This window comes from Pseudophryne corroboree (genome assembly GCF_028390025.1).
Source record: "Pseudophryne corroboree isolate aPseCor3 chromosome 6 unlocalized genomic scaffold, aPseCor3.hap2 SUPER_6_unloc_6, whole genome shotgun sequence".
NCBI lineage: Eukaryota > Metazoa > Chordata > Amphibia > Anura > Myobatrachidae > Pseudophryne > Pseudophryne corroboree.
In genome coordinates, this window is record NW_026967607.1 from 250855 (window position 1) to 259880 (window position 9026).

Below are 9026 nucleotides of genomic sequence, written 5' to 3' on the forward strand. Positions count from 1 at the left end.
ATCAGCTCTTCGGTGTGGAAGTATTTCAACAGAAATGCGGACAACAGGTGTCAAGCCGTGTGTTGCCTTTGTCAAGCTGTAATAAGTAGGGGTAAGGACGTTAACCACCTCGGAACATCCTCCCTTATACGTCACCTGCAGCGCATTCATAATAAGTCAGTGACAAGTTCAAAAACTTTGGGTGACAGCGGAAGCAGTCCACTGACCAGTAAATCCCTTCCTCTTGTAACCAAGCTCACGCAAACCACCCCACCAACTCCCTCAGTGTCAATTTCCTCCTTCCCCAGGAATGCCAATAGTCCTGCAGGCCATGTCACTGGCAATTCTGACGATTCCTCTCCTGCCTGGGATTCCTCCGATGCATCCTTGCGTGTAACGCCTACTGCTGCTGGCGCTGCTGTTGTTGCTGCTGGGAGTCGATGGTCATCCCAGAGGGGAAGTCGTAAGACCACTTTTACTACTTCCACCAAGCAATTGACTGTCCAACAGTCCTTTGCGAGGAAGATGAAATATCACAGCAGTCATCCTACTGCAAAGCGGATAACTGAGGCCTTGGCATCCTGGGTGGTGAGAAACGTGGTTCCGGTATCCATCATTACTGCAGAGCCAACTAGAGACTTGTTGGAGGTACTGTGTCCCCGGTACCAAATACCATCTAGGTTCCATTTCTCTAGGCAGGCGATACCGAAAATGTACTGGCAGAGGGAGAGAAAGAAAGCTCTTGTGTGGGCGCACTCTTAAAAATGAAGAAAATATTGTTCAATTAATTGCTGAAAGTTATTAAAATTTATGTTTATTAATCAAGAGTTAAAAAACAAGTTACCCCTCTACGATCCAAAGGAAAAAATGTAAATATAATAAAGACATAAGAAAATGTAAAAATGTTCTGGTCTGTTAATCACATGAGAAGGATTAGAAAGGCTGCAGACACCTAATAGTCTAACACCCGTTTCTCCTGACCAGTACAGATAATCTGTATTAATGAAACCGACCAAGGAGGTCACTAGCTGTAGAAGGTCAAATAATGTGTCTTAGAGAACCACTGAAATCAGGTTGATTCTAAGCAATTTAATATTCACCTATTATTCCATGTTACTCAGAATTGGAGATATCTATATTGATATAACCTGAACGCAGAAAGAAGAGAAGAAAGTTTTGAAAGAACAAATAGTGGTGATACTGCTGTTGGTGTCCACCCTTCTGAGGAAGGGGAATAGTCCCTACTCTACAACACCAGGTATTCCCAAGGAGTCCCCTCTCAAAGTACTGACCCGGCCCAACGCTGTTTCGCTTCCAAGATCAGACGAGATCGGGCATTAGCAGCGTGGTGTGATAGTAGAGAGGCTATCTACCAATGAGAGTGCACCTATATACAGATGGTAGAGTAAAGATTTAGAAAGATAAGGCCATGTAGATCTGCTTTCCACGTTAGGCGGGGTGAGCAAAATGTCACTTAATGGCAAAGTGCACCCTGGATCGTGAATGAGAGTCTACGGAAAAATAGTAAGTGGTGAAAAGAACAAGGATATTGTCACTTTTTAAATTGGACTGGTGGTTATTAACCCTGGTGGGAAACCACGTCACAGAGTATGCAGCGTCAGATAAGATAGTACATGGAGATATACTTCACATATGTGTACATTTTTGTACAAAGCAACACATCATTACTTTGAAAAAAACCTAAAAAGGTATAGCACACTGTATACAAAAGAAAATGAAATAGTATGAAGAGTGAGTATAGTCTGTAATCTATGGGGTTTATCAGGCTATAATATGCACAGAAAATCCAAAATAATTGGCTTGCGGTGTGAATGGTGTATCAAGCAAAAAGAAGCACTTATTGCCGTGATATTGTTCTGCAGTCTGTAGGGTTAATCGTATGCAAGAAAAAATCTCCAACATGCAGCATGCAATGTGGAGTAGTGTGCCAAATAAGCACATATACCAATAATGCTAGCCTGTGATATGTGGGATTGTAGTACTACGATGTGCACAGAAAATTACAACTACTGAATGTGCAATACATGTGCCCAATGAAAAAAAGGGTACTTATAAAAATGAAAAAATTCAAACATAAATTGCAGATGAAAAATGGCAGATAGAAAAGTGATACTCAAGATATCAGGATCTGGAAATAGGTGAAAATGCGGGATCCTCCAAGGACAGGTTCCATGCTGTGAATCCGTGGAAAACGCGTTTCGCCCGTTTGGGCTTGTTCACTTCCGGGATCTCATGGTCAGTACTGTGTGCGGGGTTTAAAAACCCTGCTAGTGTCAGGTAGCAGCCAATGGGTTGTACGTACCCAAATAGACATAGGGGAGGAGGTATGGGAGTTCCCATGGAGACGTGGGAAGCCAAAAGGATTGATGACGCATCCCAGCCAATCCGAGCATGGGTGCGAGAGATGACGTGGCATGTGGGCGGACTAAAAGAGAGGCTCACGGACATGAGTAATGCAGTAAGGACAGTGGGGGAACCTATAAAACGGGGAAGACGGTGGCGCCATATTGGAAATGGTATTGCCAGAAGTACGTCCCGTTTATAGGGCATATATCGATGAAAAGGGGGGGAAATATATAAATATTATTATAAAGTACCAGGATATTAAAGGTACTAAATTATCGACAAGGTATATAGGGAATAGTATAAGTGAAGGAGTTGGTAACACTGTAGAACGGACGAGGGGTATAGGAAGTCCATATGCACCGGAGGTCAATAGGAGAGAGATTGTGAAATATCTTGACTAATCAGTGTGTTAATGTCACTCATTAGGTTGGTCTATGAGGGATATGTTAGTATGTAGATGATACATAGCTTGCTGCAAATGCAGGAAAAATAGATCGCTGGGATGAATGCTAAGGTGCCATATTGGAAAGGGGCAAAGCTGCCAGAAATAGAAAAAATGTATAATTGTTGTTGAAAAAGAGAGAAAACACAAAAAGTGATAAATTAGAGAGGTGATTATAGTTGAATATTGTAAATCACAAGGGTATGCTGATATCCAGAATAGAGATGAATTGGCCGTGGTACGTGCGATAGGCCATAGGATGGGAAGCTTATATGGGTGATTGTTGCAAGAGGAGAGAAACAAGGACAGGGAGTTATATAAATGTGATATATAGGATGATAGGTAAAAAAAGGGGGGGAGGGGGGGAAAAAGGGGAGAAAGGGAAAAGGGAGGGGAGTGTGGTTGAAAATGGGATTAGGACAGGAGATAATGGAATATGCAGAAAAGAGAAGTGAAATAGGGGGAAATTATGTACATGAGGGGAGAGAGGAGTGTGAGGAGATAGGAGATGGGAAGGGGAAGTGAGAAAATATATATGTTGGGGGCAATGAATTACCCTGGCGGTATGGGGAAAAAAAATATGGGGAGATACGTGCAACTGGGGGTTAAAAGGGGATGTGGGTATGGTGATTATGTGAATAATATAGAATTGTGCTGGGAATGGGGGTGGTGTAAATTGTATAGTATTTAATTGTGTGTGGCGCTTGACAGGTGACATGGATGAGGTTAATTATGTTACCCATAGAGATGGGGCTGCAGTAAATGCCTGAATCCCCTGTTTTATAATAAAAACAGTGTTATAATGGAGGATTGAAAGTTGAGTGGATTATGAAAAAATAAAGTCACGCATGTATATGGGAATGGTGGTGGATAAATGTTAAAAGGTGAGCAGGGGAAGGTATAATAGGAAGGGTGGAGGAAACCTGTGCAAAGTGATGTTTGGATGACGTGAAAGGGACAAATATATTGAATTAGTTTATCACAATAGGGGAGAGAAAGAAAGTTGAAAAAGTTGGATATGCTGTTAGGATTAATGTGGAAACATGTATGTGTGATGTGTACGAGTGATAGACGCTGTGAGGTTGTTAGGGGACGGTGATGATGCAGTATATTGAATGGGAAGTGAAAGAAAAGAAAAAAGAAAAAATATAAAATTTAAATAATGAAAACAATAAAGGTGTAAAAATTATTGTAGATTAAACAAAATTATAAAAAGGCACCATAATTTATATTTTCATTCAGTCCAAGTGGTCTGAGACTCCCAAGGCGAAAGATCCACTCGCTCTCTTTTTTATATAGTTCTTTGGTCATATCGCCTCCTCGTATGCCCAAGTTGATGCGATCTAGACCAAAGACTTTTAATTCCTTGGTTGATCCATTGTGTTGATGGTGGAAATGTTTGGCAACCGTGGTGAGTTGTTTCATTCGTGCCAGATCCTTCGATGCATTTCGAATGTTCCCAACGTGTTCCAGGACCCTCTCTTTCAGTTTGCGTGTGGTCATGCCGACATATTTTACATTGCAACTGCAAGTGATGCAGTAAATTACTGCTTGTGTGTTACAGTTGAAAAAGTGACGTAACTTGGTTAGTTGGCCATATTTGTCTGTGACCGTATTAGTTTGCAGTATGTGCGTGCACGACTTACACTGGCCACACGGAAAGGAACCTGTTGTCACTGGCTTCCTGCGTGTTGAGGTTAACAAATGGCTCCGAACTAATTGGTCTTTGATGTTTCTGGATCTGCGCCAGCTCATCTGTACCGTGGGGCCTACAATGGGAGATAGATCAGGATCCATCTGAAGTATAGGAAGGTGTTTGGTTATGGCATCCTTAAGCATTCTCCATTCGGGACAAAATGTTCCTATAAATCTGATTGTCTCTTCATTTTCCGGTGTTGCCTTCTTAGCCCCAAAAATTAAGTGATTTCTCTTGATAGATGTGGTGGCCTGATAGGCTCGTTTGAGTGACCGTTTACTATATCCTCTGGCATGAAGTCGATTAGTAAGTTCCCAGCTCTTGGTTTTGTAAACGTGGTCCTCGGAGCAATTGCGCCTTAGCCTGAGATATTCTCCTTTGGGTATATTCTCAATAGTTGGAGGGAAATGTGAGCTAGTTTGGAGAAGGAGACTGTTGGTTGCCGTCTCCTTCCGATATAGCTCTGTTTCCAAATAGCCCGTGTGGGATCTGTAGATATTTAGGTCAAGAAACGGAACCCTGTCTGAACTGATGGTGTGGGTCAACCTGATATTTAAATCATTGGTATTAAGTGTTCCAATGAATTCCACTAATAAATCTCTTTCTCCGTTCCAGATAATGAAAACGTCATCGATATACCTCAACCACAATTCCACATGCGTGGTGTATCTTTCGTTTCCAGCATTAAAGACATAAAAATGCTCCCACCATCCCAAAAACAGATTGGCGTAAGTGGGGGCGCATGCTGCGCCCATTGCGGTTCCCCTTATTTGCAGGAAAAATTGGTCCTGAAAAACAAAGTAATTTTTAGATAGGACAAAATCAAGCAGCAACAGAAGAAAAGTTGAAAAGTCACTGGCTCCTCCTTGATCTAAATAGTATTTCACAGCTGTGATGCCTTGATGGTGATTAATGCTCGTGTAGAGTGCTTCTACATCCAGAGTTACCAATAGGAGATTTTCTTCACAGTGTATATTATGAATTTTGCGTAGTAAGTCCGCTGTATCCTGCAAATAAGAGGGTAAAGAAAGGACAAATTCACGGAGATGGAGATCCAAAAAACGACTTGGTTGTTCCAGAAGTCCACCGTTACCAGACATAATCGGTCTTCCAGGTGGCACAGAGGCATCTTTGTGTACCTTGGGAAGTAAGTAAAAGGTAGGTGTTTTCGGATTCTGGGTTGTTAAATATTTTTGCTCTGGTTTGGTGATAGTACCTTGTGTTGTTGCGTGTTGTATTATAGAATTGTAAGAATTCATAAATCTGATGGTTGGGTCACTAAGAAGTTTCTTATAACAGGAGGTGTTATGAAGTTGTCGGTAAGCCTCAGTAATATACATTTCTCGTGGCCAAAGTACGATGTTACCGCCTTTGTCAGACGGTTTGAAGATGACATCATGCCAGGTTTCCAATTCCTGTAGGGCTTTACGCTCCTTGAATTTTAGATTGGAAGGAAAATGATGAAGGCCATGTCGACTCTGGGCGTAGATTTCGTCAAATTCTTTGGAAACTCTATTCAGAAACACCTTAATCTCTGGGTTGTTGTTATCAGGAGGAAAGAACGTGGATTTGGGCCTACACTGGGGCCTGTATGTGGCTGGTGCATCCATACTGGATTCGGCCTGTAGTTCTTCCAACTCACGAATGGCATTAAAATCATCGGTGGTAAGATCGGGATCAGCGATATTCTCTGATTGTCTGCCTTGCTGTTTGGAGAAGAATTTTTTTAGAAGAAGCTTCCTCCCGAACAGTCTCAAATCCTTTTCCCAAGAAAATCGATTGAACGACTTGGATGGTGAAAAGGAGAGTCCCTTAGTGAGTACTGCCATGTGATCTGGGGAGAGGGATCTAGAGGAGAGATTGATAACTTGTAGTGAGCTAGAGTTGTTAGAATCTATCTCACTGTTTTTCTCTGACGGGCTGGGTATCGTGCTGTCCTCGGTATGTCCCAATCTGAGTTTCGACCGTCGTTTCTTCTTTCTCCCTCTCCTTGTTTTCCTCGTGTTCTGATACGGCCTCTTGGTCTCTGACCTGAGCCTAAAAAACGGGGATGAAAGTTGTCAATTTCCTCCTGATTCTCAAAAGTTTCACTGGCTGAATCACCGCTGGTAGAAGATTCAAATTCTGAAAAGGTAGGGTCTTCCCTCTGTTTTCGGTTTCTACTGAGGGGTGTAGGGTTCCACCTAAAAATATCCCCTTTCGCAAAATCCTGTTTGTCTCGAATGAATTTAGTCCGTTTGCGATCCACTATCGTTTGTTCGTATAGGTCGATTTCTTTTTTATGTTTTTCAAAGGCTGCTTGAAAAGGCAAATCCTTCTCCCAGGTTTCCAATGTTTTCCCAATTTCATCTATCTCCTTCTCAACTTGATCTAATAAAAGAGTGTCGTGTTTGACCAGAAGGTGAAGTAGTTCGTTGGAACACTTTAATAATGCTGCCTCCCATTCACTCTTCAGGTTCTCACTAGCAAGGGGAAAGGAGGGAAATACCTTGGGTCTAAGGCCACGGGGTACAATCTTATATTTAATGTAATTTTCTAATGTGGTGACATCCCATGATAGGCGTATCCTCTTTTGTAAATTTTTTTGTAATTTGGAAAAAGAGGTGCGCCAATCTGAGTTGGGAGAAGTGTGTTCATAAGTATCTGAGAAAGGATCAGAGATATTGGTGTTCGGACGTTTGGATAATTCTGTTTTCAATGAAAAGGTGGACATGGTACGTACGAAAAATCTTTATGAAAAGATTTTGTCCTGGGTAGTTATGATCAGTTGAGAGACCAAAGCAATGGGCAGTAAAGACTCAAAAATTGAGGTAGCTGCTAAAAAGGATCGGGGGGGAAGAAAAGAAAAGAAAACCCATTGGCTGCTACCTGACACTAGCAGGGTTTTTAAACCCCGCACACAGTACTGACCATGAGATCCCGGAAGTGAACAAGCCCAAACGGGCGAAACGCGTTTTCCACGGATTCACAGCATGGAACCTGTCCTTGGAGGATCCCGCATTTTCACCTATTTCCAGATCCTGATATCTTGAGTATCACTTTTCTATCTGCCATTTTTCATCTGCAATTTATGTTTGAATTTTTTTCATTTTTATAAGTACCCTTTTTTTCATTGGGCACATGTATTGCACATTCAGTAGTTGTAATTTTCTGTGCACATCGTAGTACTACAATCCCACATATCACAGGCTAGCATTATTGGTATATGTGCTTATTTGGCACACTACTCCACATTGCATGCTGCATGTTGGAGATTTTTTCTTGCATACGATTAACCCTACAGACTGCAGAACAATATCACGGCAATAAGTGCTTCTTTTTGCTTGATACACCATTCACACCGCAAGCCAATTATTTTGGATTTTCTGTGCATATTATAGCCTGATAAACCCCATAGATTACAGATTATACTCACTCTTCATACTATTTCATTTTCTTTTGTATACAGTGTGCTATACCTTTTTAGGTTTTTTTCAAAGTAATGATGTGTTGCTTTGTACAAAAATGTACACATATGTGAAGTATATCTCCATGTACTATCTTATCTGACGCTGCATACTCTGTGACGTGGTTTCCCACCAGGGTTAATAACCACCAGTCCAATTTAAAAAGTGACAATATCCTTGTTCTTTTCAGCACTTACTATTTTTCCGTAGACTCTCATTCACGATCCAGGGTGCACTTTGCCATTAAGTGACATTTTGCTCACCCCGCCTAACGTGGAAAGCAGATCTACATGGCCTTATCTTTCTAAATCTTTACTCTACCATCTGTATATAGGTGCACTCTCATTGGTAGATAGCCTCTCTACTATCACACCACGCTGCTAATGCCCGATCTCGTCTGATCTTGGAAGCGAAACAGCGTTGGGCCGGGTCAGTACTTTGAGAGGGGACTCCTTGGGAATACCTGGTGTTGTAGAGTAGGGACTATTCCCCTTCCTCAGAAGGGTGGACACCAACAGCAGTATCACCACTATTTGTTCTTTCAAAACTTTCTTCTCTTCTTTCTGCGTTCAGGTTATATCAATATAGATATCTCCAATTCTGAGTAACATGGAATAATAGGTGAATATTAAATTGCTTAGAATCAACCTGATTTCAGTGGTTCTCTAAGACACATTATTTGACCTTCTACAGCTAGTGACCTCCTTGGTCGGTTTCATTAATACAGATTATCTGTACTGGTCAGGAGAAACGGGTGTTAGACTATTAGGTGTCTGCAGCCTTTCTAATCCTTCTCATGTGATTAACAGACCAGAACATTTTTACATTTTCTCATGTCTTTATTATATTTACATTTTTTCCTTTGGATCGTAGAGGGGTAACTTGTTTTTTAACTCTTGATTAATAAACATAAATTTTAATAACTTTCAGCAATTAATTGAACAATATTTTCTTCATTTTTAAGAGTGCGCCCACACAAGAGCTTTCTTTCTCTCCCTCTGCCAGTACTTGTACTCTCTAGCTCTGGGCGCACCACCAATAGGGACATAATTAGAAAGTTTGCAATTTTCTTTCCAGTAATATAATTGTCCAATTG

General features: G+C 41.3%; 2 pseudogenes; one reads left to right on the forward strand and one right to left on the reverse strand.

Moving 5' to 3' along the window:
* Nucleotides 1–1222: 1222 nt before the first annotated feature.
* On the reverse strand, nt 1223–1341 carry LOC134985630 (5S ribosomal RNA; annotated as a pseudogene).
* A 6948-nt stretch (nt 1342–8289) lies between these two features.
* Nucleotides 8290–8408, forward strand: LOC134985632 (5S ribosomal RNA; annotated as a pseudogene).
* Nucleotides 8409–9026: the final 618 nt, after the last annotated feature.